Genomic DNA, 12,231 nt, shown 5'->3' with positions numbered 1-12,231 from the left:
GATGGGAGCCGTCATTACGATCATGATTGTTCTATGGGCATCTGTTGCTCTAAGACTCTAAATTGACTTGACCTTTTTTTTTTTTTTTTGAGACAGAGTCTCGCTCTGTCACCCAGGCTGGAGTGCAGTGGTGCGATCTCGGCTCATGCATCCTCTGCCTCCCAGGTTCAAGTGATTCTCCTGCCTCAGCCTCCCGAGTATCTGGGACTACAGGCACCCACCACCATGCCCAGCTAATTTTTTGTGTGTGTTTCTAGTAGAGGTGGGGTTTCACCATATTAACCAGGCTGGTCTTGAACTCCTGACGGTGTGATCCACCCGCCTTAGCCTCCCAAAGTGCTGGGATTACAGGTGTGAGCCACTGCACCCAGCCAATTGGCTTGATCTTTGTGAGGGAAGGAAGTGAGGCAGCTGAGCGGGATTAGGAGGCGGGACACTTGGGAGACTTGTCTTACACCAGGATTATGGATGTGCTCGAACCTTACTGGAATCCATCACAATTGGGATGTTGACAAATCCAGGCTTCCACATACGGCTCTTTAGATAAATGGCTAAATATAACCCTGTCCTACATCCACCAGAGTAGTTAACCCTTAAAGAGGAAGAAAAACAGAGCCCCTTACCTATGCTCATCTTTCTTAGTTGGGGGAATATTGAAGGGGCAGTCACTGGTCCCCATCACCAAGCTTGAAACCAGCCTGCTAAAGCTGACCACATGGTCAACAAGATTCTGAAACCAAGTAATGCAGTGTATAGGGATGTTTCCTGGGACTGCCAGGTTTGTTTTGTTTTACCGCATAAATTTCAAACTATTTATGCAACTATGTAGCCAAGAATTGTTGTGTTCAGAAAATTGCAAAAGAAACCTCAAGGGAAAAAGGCTTCCAGAGAAAAAAACAAAAGAAAAACCCCATGTTTTGGGGGTAATGAAAGCCAGGAAAAACAATTAATAATTATTAAATCAACTTTGAATTAGATTGTTATTTCAATTCTTTGTGTGAATGACTAAATCATAATCTAGTTACAAGTGATAAACTGAAATGGAAGCCAATTCCAAATACAGCACGTTTAGATGTTCTGTTACATTCAACGTGCTGATAAGGCCCTCGATGGAAAGAAAGATATAAATATCATTTACCAAGTTTTACTAAAGGCGAATTTATTTCTTCCCACTAAATAATGTGGAATAATATAAAAATATGTATATTGGCTTGAAGAGGGGTGACCTTTGTGGCTGCCCTCTGTCTGGGTCAAGCTCTGCTGGGTTGAGGTTCTGAACAGTCTGCGTGGGATAAGGTCTCAACAGATGGGGTTGAGACATCCACTCACTTGGTAATTCTGAAAATGTAATCTAGTGTGTGTGCACTTGTTTATTATTTAAAATAACATTTACTGGCCTGGTGCAGTGGCTCACGCCTGTAATCCTAGCACTTTAGGAAGCCGAGCTGGGTGGATCACCTGAGGTCAGGAGTTCAAGACCAGCCTGGCCAACATGGTGAAACCCTGTCTCTACTAAAAATACAAAACTTAGCCGGGCATGGCGGTATGCGCCTGTAATCCCAGCTACTCAGGAGGCTGAGGCAGGAGAATCACTTGCACCCAGGAAGTGGAGGTTGCAGTGAGCTGAGATGGCGCTACTTTACTCCAGCCTGGGCAACAAGAGAGAAACTCCGTCTCAAAAAAAAAAAAAAAAAAATCACATTTATTGAGCACCAATTCTACGGCACAAACTAGACACAAAAATGAGTTGGCCTTGCCCTGCACTCACAGAGCCTACAGATGAGGGGACCAGGAGTAGAAGTCAGTGTGATTCTGCAGAACTCTCTGATATCCAGCCCCGCTACATGACCCAGCAAAAGCTGCAGGAAAACTGAGAACAGAGGCAGCCTGGCTGATGCATTATTTAGCCAGACTGCCCTCCCCACAGCCGCCAGTCAAGCACGTGTCCTGCCAAAAAGAGACAGTTAGGTGGCCGCTCTGTGGTAGGGTGGACAGCGCTCTTAGCTCTGCATGACACGGGCACAGAGGTGAGTGGGAACTTCCCTCTCCTGTTTTAGACCAAGGATCAGTCAACTTTTTCTGCAAAGAATCAGGTAGTAACTATTGCGATGTGTGTGTGTTGTGAGGTCTGTGCTGCAACGCACCCGCCATGCCCCCCCAACCTCCCCTGCACCACCCCGGCTGTGTCTTGTAGCATGAAGACACAGGCACAGGTCACGGAGAGGCGTGGCTGTGTTCAGCAGGATAGCTTTCACAGAAAGAAGCCAGCAGCGACTGACTGGCCCTCAGGCTGCAGTTTGTGGACCCCTGCTTGAGAGCCAGGCCAGGCCAAATTCCCAATTGCCCTTTATTCAGGGGGAACTTTGTAAACATCAAGAGACTATTTTCCAAAACTCATTAAAAAAAAAATCTCAAGCACATAAAAAGCACGTTGTGCTTCTTGGTGTTTGCTTTTAAGAAGTGTTTTTCCACTGGCATTTTAACTGAAGGGTTTTGTTTCTTCTTCATTTCTCCTGGTGCCTCTTGGCGACAGAGTCTACATACCGACATTTCACCCTTTCCTCACTCTCAAGAGTAAGACTTCCAAGATTAAGTTTATTGTACTCGGGAGCTGGCCAAGCAGCCACATAGCTTCTGTCCCCTGCTTCTCCAAATCCTCAGGGCGGTGCCAGCTGCATTTTTCCAGGCCCGGACAGCATGCCAGAGGGGCGACGTCACAGCCCGGGCAGCCAGGCCTCCGTTTCCTGTTTCTTTCCTCCTGAAAGACACATGAATCATATCAGCTTTATCATTTGACTCGGAGCTCATTTCCCTGTTCCACAAACTCCTGGAGTTAGAGGCAGTGAGAGCCAAGTGTAATCAAAACATGAAGTCCTGAGTTGCTTTTTCCCCTTAAGAATGGAACACATGTTCTCCCATCTCAAAAGAAAGTGCACCATCTGGCATAATTTGGAGTCTTTTGGCCTGAGCACTTGGCTCCCAGGTCAGACACTGGTGATCTCATCTGAAGAGCTAGGCCCTCCCTGTACCCAAGGCAGGCAAGGTCCCAGCAGGGCCCTTGTGTGCATCCACCCCTGGCACCCCTGGCACATGTGGAGTATGTGTTAGGGGCAGGGTTCTCCTGCAAACAACCCTAGCTGAGTGTGAATGTAGACAGCAATCTGTGATCACATCGCAGCCTTTCCCTGGGAAGCTCACCATCCCTGCTCTGGGGGGAAAGGGCTAATAGGAAAGGGAAAGTCTAACAAAGAGTTTGGACACGCGAATTTGAAACTAAAATATCAATGACTTGTAAATATGAGGAAGGGATCAGGTGAGTCAGAGGCAGGAGCTATCCAGATACTGCTCTTACCTGCTCACAAACACGTATTGCTAAATTTACTGAGCACTTACTATGTGATAGATCCAGGTCCAAAAAGGATTTTACTGGCACTAATTCATTTCATCTTCACAACAATGCTTCGAGGTAGATGGAGTTGTTGCAGTTTTACAGATGAGGACATTCAGGTCCCAGGGGGTATCTTGCCTAAGGTCAGACGGCTAGCTAAGGTCAAAACCCAGACTGATGGCGAGGATTCTGAACAACTGTGAGTGCATGTGTGCTGTGTGATCTAAGAGAATAACATGCTAATAAGCATATCCATTATTAAAATGCATGTATGTGTTTCAGAAGCTCCCTGGGTATTTTAGTATAATCATATTTGCATGATGACATTAGACATTTATGTTTGTTAGAGCCACACTAATGAAATTATACAACTCAATACATACACTATCTAACTACGCATGCATGCAAATATTACTATTTAACACTCCTGGATCCTCTGTGTCCTGGGCTGGGATCTGCATCTCTGGCTGGTCCCAGGACAGAACTCTGCAACTACAGATGCTATCATTTCATACAATGATCTTCTTGGTCTGCAATGTTACTTTGACCAAGTAATGCTAAATGTTTTCTAAAAACATTGGTTAGGCCAACCTTTCCCCCATTTAACTGGCTTTTCTGCATCTTCATTAAATAATTGTGTAAAAGGTTGTGAAAACTGAATTCTGATTCTCCCAGCATTTGCGTAACTAAGGGGAGGAGCTGTTTATTGGCCCAGAGGGTTGCAGAGGTCGGACAGCAGCTTACCTTCATTAAAGTACTATGGGTCCCTTCAGTTGGCCAATTAGCCTCGTGAACTCTTGAGTTTCATCTTCCCATTCCATCTGCTTCTTTGACAGCTGTTCCATCTCCTCTCAGGGAAATAAGTTGTATTTAATTTTGACTTTAAATGAGAAACTGCAATTCACAAGTGTATCTTTTGTACTTATTGTGTATTATGGCAAAATACCCGTAGCAAAATGTATCATCTTAACTATTTTTATTTATTTTATTTATTTATTTTTATTTCTTTTTGAGGTGGGGTTTCACCATGTTGGCCAGGCTAGTCTCGAACTCCTGACCTCAGGTGATCCGCCTGCTTCAGTCTCCCAAAGTGCTGGGATTACAGGCGTGAGCCACCGCACCTGGCCTCATCTTAACTATTTGTAAGTGTACAGTTCAATGGTATTAAGTTCATTTACATTGTTGTGCAACCATCACCACCATCCACCTCCAGAACTTTCTCATCTTCCCAAACTGAAACCCTGTCCCGATTCAACAACGCCCATCCCCCACTCCTCTACTTCCAGTAGCCATCCTTTCACTCTCTGTCTCTATCAATTTGGTTACTCTAGGCACCTTATATAAATAGAATCATACAATATTTATCTTTTTGTGACTCGCTTATTTCACTGAGCATAGTGTCCTCAAGGTTCATCCATGTCGTAACATGTGTCAGAAAGTCCTTCCTTTTTTTTTTTTTTGAGTCAGAATCTTGCCCTGTCATTCAGGCTGGAGTGCAGTGGTGCGACCTCAGCTCACTGCAACCTCTGCCTCCCAGGTTCAAGCTATTCTCCTGCCTCAGCCTCCCAGGCAGCTGGGATTACAGGTGCCTGCCACCACGCCCAGCTAATTTTTGTATTTTTAGTAGAGACAGGGTTTCACCATGTTGGCCCAGCTGGTCTCGAATTCCTGACCTCAAGTCATCCACCCGCCTCAGCCTCCCAAAGTGCTGGGATTACACGCATGAGCCATGGCATCCAGCTGTCCTTCCTTTTTAAGACTGAATAATATTCCACTATGCGGATGAACCATACTTTGCGTATCTGTTCATCTGTTGATGGACCCTTGTGTTGCTTCCACCCTTTGGCTGTTGTGACTATGCTGCTGTGAACCTGAGTTGGCGGACATCTGGTTGAGTTCTTGCTTTCAATTGAAGTGGAATTCCTGAAATTGTATGGTAATTCTATTTCTAATTGTTTGAGGAACCACCATACGACGGTGTTTATTTTTTAAAGGGCTACATAGAATGAGCAAAGCTATGGTTACGTCTAAAAGAAAGATAATAATAAACCTAGCTTTCATGACAAATTTGAAGTGATTCACCGATGGGACTGCAGTTTCGCCTGTCTTTTTTGTTTTCTTGTTTTGTTTCTCACTTGTCCACTTATCTGAGAAGATTTACAAGCTTTCTTCTCTTTGAAGATCCAGTTAAAGTAGGGTCTGTTATTATGAGCAGAGAGTGGGTGTTACATTAAAGAATAAACAGTAAAGGAGGAAAGCTGTATGAGGTGTGCTGTTTAAAGAAGATCCTAAACGGTGAAGTTTATTGCTTGACTCTGCATTCCTCTGGCATGTTCCCCAAAACTGCACTCCAGTCTTTCATATTTGCAGCCATTTATTCACTTGACAAACATGGAGCTTCTGCCATCTGCTCAGGGACCGTGCAGCATAACACTTAGTCCTCACTGTCTTGTTCTGTAGACACCTGGATTCGTGTCTTATTGCTCCAACCCACGCAGTCCACGCTTAAACAGCCCCAGGAATCAGACAGTGGGAGAGGCGAGTGTGAGGCTTCTATGGGCGGGTGAGGCGGTAGAGCCCTGCAGAGCTCAGAGCTTACCTAAGGAGCAACCCCTCATCCTTTCTGGCTACTAGTTGCCCTGTGGGAATGTAGGACCAGTTTTCCAGATCTCCCTAACTTCCAGGAAAAATAAGATATCCAGCTTCTTCTTTTTTTTTTTTTTTTTTTTTTTCAAAGAATAAAGATAGGGTTTCACCATGATGGCCAGACTGCTCTTGAACTCCTGACCTCAGGTGATCCACCCACCTCCACCTCCCAAAGTGCTAGGATTATAGGGGTGAGCCACAGTGCCCGGCCAAGATATCCAGCTTCTAATGTAAAATCTCCCAGTTTTAAATTTCAGTCACTGATTCAGAAAAAAAAAAAAAAAAATCAAAGATAGCACAGGCCAAATAAAAGCAGGTCCGTGCAGCCGGAGGGCCATGAGCTTTGACCTCTCCACTCATTGAAACTCTCTCCTGGAACCCTTGGGCACAGCCGATAAGCATCTTGTTTTTCCAAGAATGAACCAAGAAATGGAGGTAGAGGTGGATCTCCGGGAAGCTAATGAAGCCATAGCTTCTTGGCTCCTTCCTTCCCTGGGGCCATGTGTTTTGTAACGTTTTCCTTGTTTAGGATTGCTGTGTCTTTCCATTCCGGCTTCCCCTTGTCTAGTGTGGCAAAACTACAAAGGGGAAGCTGAGTTGGGGAAACATCTGGTTGGAGTTGAGAGGGGTGGATTTTTGTGGTTAGCACAAGCAGTGTCTTGGGCTGCAGCAAGACTGCTCCCCTCTGGCCATCGTCTGGCATAGGGTGAGAAGTTTGGGGGACTGAATGATTGGATGCACCTGGAGCCCAAGCCCCAGATTCCACACCATACCTGGGATCCTGGAATTTCCTGCTCCATACCTGGAGCCTACGTCAGAGCTTGCTCGGGGCCCTCATCTCCATCTGCCTTGCTTTCTCAGGACAGCAAACTTCACTGCTGGTGAGTTTGTTGGCGACCTAAGAGGTAGTAGAAAGGCAACTGTCTCCAGGGAGCATGGATATAACTCGGGTGTACATATGTATGAGGCCAGGCAAGGTGCAGAATGCAGGATGGAGCCTGGAGTGGGTAACGGAGGTGAGAGGCCAGGCCTCCATGGGAATTCTAAATCCAAACCGTGCCTTCAAGTTCATTATAAGGGCATAGTTTTCATAGAAGGAGGAGAGAACACATTTACTTAACTACTCATTAGTGTTCTTTATGCTATTTAAAACCCTTACACAATTTTTTTTTTTTTTTTTTTGAGACAGAATCTTACTCTGTAGCCAGGCTGGAGTGCAGTGGTGTGATCTTGGCTCACTGCAACCTCTGCCTCCTGGGTTCAAGCGATTCTCCTGCCTCAGCCTCCCAAGTAGCTGGGACTATAGGCATGCACCACCACAACCAGCTAATGTTTTGTATTTTTAGTAGAGATGGGGTTTCACCATGTTGGCCAGGGTGGTCTTGATCTCTTGACCTCATGATCTGCCCCCCTCAGCCACCCAAAGTGCTGGGATTACAGGCATGAGCCACTGCACCTGGCTGCCTTTACATATTTAGACATGCCGTGTATATAGGCCATTTGGACCCAAGCCCAGGGCCTCAGAAATACTGGAAGTGCACCTGGGTCATAGTGACTTTTGCCCATAGTTGTTTTGGTCACGACTGCTGGATAAGTATTGCTCCAAAACTTAGTGCATGAAACAATCATTTTATTATGCTCATGGATTTTGTGGGACAGAAATCTGGACAGGGCGCAGCCTGTCCCTGCTCAGAAACGTCTCAGGAAGCTGGGAAGACTCCATGGAAGTCGGGGGTGGGGGGCGGTGATCCTGGAAACAGGGGCTGGTATCAAAAGGAGGCATCCACTCTCATGTCTGGTGGTTGATGCTGGCTGCCAGTGGGGATCATAGCTCAGGCTGTCAGCTGCATCCCCTAAACATAGCCCAGGCTTCCTCAAAGCATGGGGGCTGCAGAGAAGGCAGACTTCTTACTTGATGAGTCAGGACACCACAGATGAGTATTCCAGGGACCAAAGTCATAGCCACATCACCTTTTCTGAACTTGCATTCTGTTGGTTACAACCAAGTTACAATCTTGCCCAGATTCAGAAGGAGAGGTAGCCCCACCTCTCAATGAGGGGAGTATCAAAGCATTTTGGGGGCCATGTTTTAACCACCACACATATTAAAATATTGCCTGCCATCATGGTGTTGGGATGGCTTCCAAGAATATGTCTAATTCAAAAAGCAATTCAAAGAGCATTTCAAGGATATTTGAAATTCACTGAAATGTTATAGTTACACATGAAGAAAACTTAAAAGGTTTTCCTTGTATTTGACAAAAATTCTTAAATCGATGTCACTATCAGTCACGAATTGTTTGTCATGAATTTTCAATGCTGAAACTTTTCTGAAATATTAACAACAAAAAATTGTTTTTCATCAGCCATGCTATAGGAAAGACTGACTTCTATCTTTCTACTCTCTGTAGAAATATCATGTCAGGCGTGGGGCTCACACCTGTAATCCCAGCACTTTGGGAGGCTGAGGCAGACAGATCACAAGGTCAGGAGTTCAAGACCAGCCTGGCCAACATGGTGAAACCCCGTCTCTACTAAAAATACAAAAATTAGATGGGTGTGGTGGTGCATGCCTGTAATCCCAGCTACTAGAAGAGTGAGGCAGGAGAATTGCTTAAACCCGGGAGATGGAAGTTGCAGTGAGCCGAGATCATGCCATTGCACTCCAGCCTGGGCAACAAGCGTGAAATTCCATCTCAAAAGAAAAGATCACAAAGGTGTTACCATATGGAGAGGAGATGAGGAATGTACTGCCCAAAAAGTGGTGTTTCAGACTCTTGTATACTCACATGAACACCTATAATAAGATTCTGGATACAAGAATTTAAGGTAGTAATTAGTCTCAAAAAAGTAAAAATAGAAAAGACCAACTTGGGCAGCAGCAGTCCAGGAAAACTTCATGGAAGATGAAAGAAATGGAATTTCAGTAGAGCGAATGGAGGCTGGGGGCAGGACTGACCCAACCGGTCAACGCATACTGGCAGTTACACCTGATATCAGTTCTGATTGGCTCAGTCTCCACGCTCATTGGTTAGTGCTCCACAGCAGTTGGTAAATGTTTTGCATATCATCCCTGCCTGTTAGAGCGGACAATATTAGCAAAGGCACCGAGAAGGAATAATCTTGGCCTGTTTATCAAACGGTAAGGAAATGTCACTGGCTTGAGTCCAGCTGGAGGCAGTTACGGGAAGCACAGCTGTTTAACTAGAGTAAAGCCAATTGTGAAGCATGTTGAATGTCAAGCAAAGGAATTCGTACATATTCCTGGAAACAGTGGGGGAGTAATGAACCTTTCAGTAAAATAATAACAACTTTTGAAATTAATTTTAGAAAGATTACTTCAGTAGTTGAATGAGGAGAAACTAGGAACACTTTTTTAGAAGGTGGTTGTAATATTCCAAGGAAGAATTAACAGACATGAACTAAGTAAAGAGGAATTTGGGCTTGTGTATCACTTTCCTAACTCGAGTTTTGTATTATTAGCTTATTTTTGGGGTTTATTTTTTGAGATGGAATTTCACTCTTGTTGCCCAGGCCGGAGTGCAATTGTGCGATCTCAGCTCACTGCCACCTCCGCCTCCTGGGTTCAAGCAATTCTCCTGTCTCAGCCTCCTGAGTAGCTGGGATTACAGACAATGATTTCTCCATGTTCATTAGGCTGATCTTGAACTCCCGGCCTCAGGTGATCCTCCCGCCTTGGCCTCCCAAAATGCTGGGATTACAGGCATGAGCCACAGTGCCTGGCCTGTATTATTAGCTTATAATGGATCATGTAGGAAAACCGCTTATGCTCCACTTAAAATGTTCTCGTCCCCTCTCCTTCCAGCCACTGCTGCAGTGAGCAATTCTATCCAACCAGCTTCGTGCAGCAGCACGCTGAGCATGCCTCTTCTCACTGCCCGTCCCTGGCTTCTCACACGCAGTGGCTGGCTGGGGTGTCCCAGGCAACCCACAGGGCACTCACTCATGTACGCCCAAAAATGTGGGGTAACAACATCCTATGAAGGAACCGTCTTCCACTGGGGATGGGAGCTCTTGAATCAATGCTTCCCCTGTTCTCCCCACAGTTCTGAGACACACTCCAGAGAGCTTTCAAAAGCTGCTGTGATGGTCAGGCACTGCAGCTCATGCCTGTAATCCCAGCACTTTAGGAGTCCAAGGCGGGCAGATCTCCTGAGGTCAGGAGTTCGGAATCAGTCTGACCAACACGAAGAAGCCCCGTCTCTACTAAAAATACAAAATTAGCCGGGCATGGTGGTGCATGCCTGTAATGCCAGCTACTCAGGAGGCTGAGGTAGGAGAATCGCTTGGACCCGGGAGGCAGAGGTGGCGGTAAGCCGACATCGCACCATTGCACTCCAGCCTGGGCAACAAGAGTAAAACCCCATCTCTCTCTCTCTCTCTCTCACACACACACAGCTGCTGTGGGATCCAGCAATCACTTATAGGCATGGCTGCCTAGATTGCATTGGATTTTCTCCCCAGCCTTCTACCCCATCTATTCCCCACCAACCCTCCTTCCTGCTCCCTGTGGTCACATCCCAACTAAACCATCCACGCATAAGCCATGATCCTATGCTTTTCTTTCAGGGAACCCAGGCTAAGAGAGAACAGGATCCTCCAATTCTTTGGTGCCACCATAGTGGAAACTCACATGCTGTTCTGCCCACAGTAGGAGCATCACATCCTCACGACTCACCCTTGTGTTGAATAGCTAGTATCACCTTTGACCTTTTTAACTTTTTTTTTTTTTTCCTGAGGCAGAGTTTCACTCTGTTTCACTCAGGCTGGACTGCAGTGGTGCATGATCTTAGCTCACTGCAGCCTCTGCTTCCCGGGTTCAAGCGATTCTCCTGTCTCAGCTCCCGAGTAGCTGGAACCACAGGCATGTGCCACCACACACGGATAATTTTGTATTTTTAGTAGAGATGGGGTTTCACCATGTTGGCCAGGCTGGTCTCAAACTCCTGACTGCAGGTGATCCTCCTGCCTCAGCCTCCCAATGTGCTGGGATTACAGGCATGAGCCACTGCACCCGGCATCCTTTTTAGTTTTTTTTTTTTTTTTTTTTTTTTTTTTGAGACGGAGTTTCACTCTTGTTACCCAGGCTGGAGTGCAATGGCGCGATCTCGGCTCACCGCAACCTCCACCTCCTGGGTTCAGGCAATTCTCCTGCCTCAACCTCCTGAGTAGCTGGGATTACAGGCACGTGCCACCATGCCCAGCTAATTTTTTGTATTTTTAGTAGAGACGGGGTTTCACCATGTTGACCAGGATGGTCTCGATCTCTTGCCCTCGTGATCCACCCGCCTCAGCCTCCCAAAGTGCTGGGATTACAGGCGTGAGCCACCGCGCCCGGCTCTCCTTTTTAGTTTTTAAAAACAAGTTTGTAGGACTGACTCAGTCCCATATACTCAGCAGTATTTAAGCCAGTAGAGTGGTAATTTAGGATACTGGAAGAGCAGAGAATCTAGAATCATAAGATCTAGATTTGATCCTTGCTACCGACTAGATGAATGACCAAGGGCAAGACATACAGCTCTTGGAGTCTTCAGTATCCTCATGTGTAAGATAGGTGTGTTAGTAGCTATCGACCTTCAGTGTTCTTGTATCAAGCAGGACCGAGTGTGTGTGATGAGCAGTTGCTAATTTCAGCACTCAGCTTCCATTTCCCCTTCCTGTTGGTTATGTGATTCCAACTTTTGTTTGGATGGCTATCACCTGTCCCCAGTGCATCTTATGTTTTACCACCATTCTCCCCTCGACCCCCAGCTTTAGGGTAGACCCTAATGGTCTCAGTCTAAAGGAACTATTCATCATCTCCCTGGCTACGATGATTTTTAAAACCAAGGAGAAATTTACTGGCAGATCTGGTCACCCTTCTGAAAGAGCAATCAAATAAGAGAACATGTAGCTCTGGAAATTGCTGGAAATCATCACGTGGCCCTAAGGAGTGCGAGGGCCCTAAAGATGAAGCAGAAAGAGGGATAGTGAGATTACTGAGCTTTTGAGTCAAATCACATCCAAAGCTCATGTGACCTCTGATCTTTTCAAATAAATGAGTTATTAAATATTTTATTTAAACCAGTGTAAGTCAGGCTTTCTCTTATCTGGGACAGAAAGACTCTCAACTGCTAGAGTATAAAAGCAAGCTTTGTAACTTGCAAATCACTATAAAACATTTTAAAAATTATTTT

Source organism: Sapajus apella, unplaced genomic scaffold (genome assembly GCF_009761245.1).
Source record: "Sapajus apella isolate SASKATOON/1434 unplaced genomic scaffold, GSC_monkey_1.0 scaffold70, whole genome shotgun sequence".
Classification (NCBI taxonomy): domain Eukaryota; kingdom Metazoa; phylum Chordata; class Mammalia; order Primates; family Cebidae; genus Sapajus; species Sapajus apella.
The sequence above is the reverse complement of the archived record's forward strand: the minus strand, read 5'-3'. Positions refer to the sequence as shown.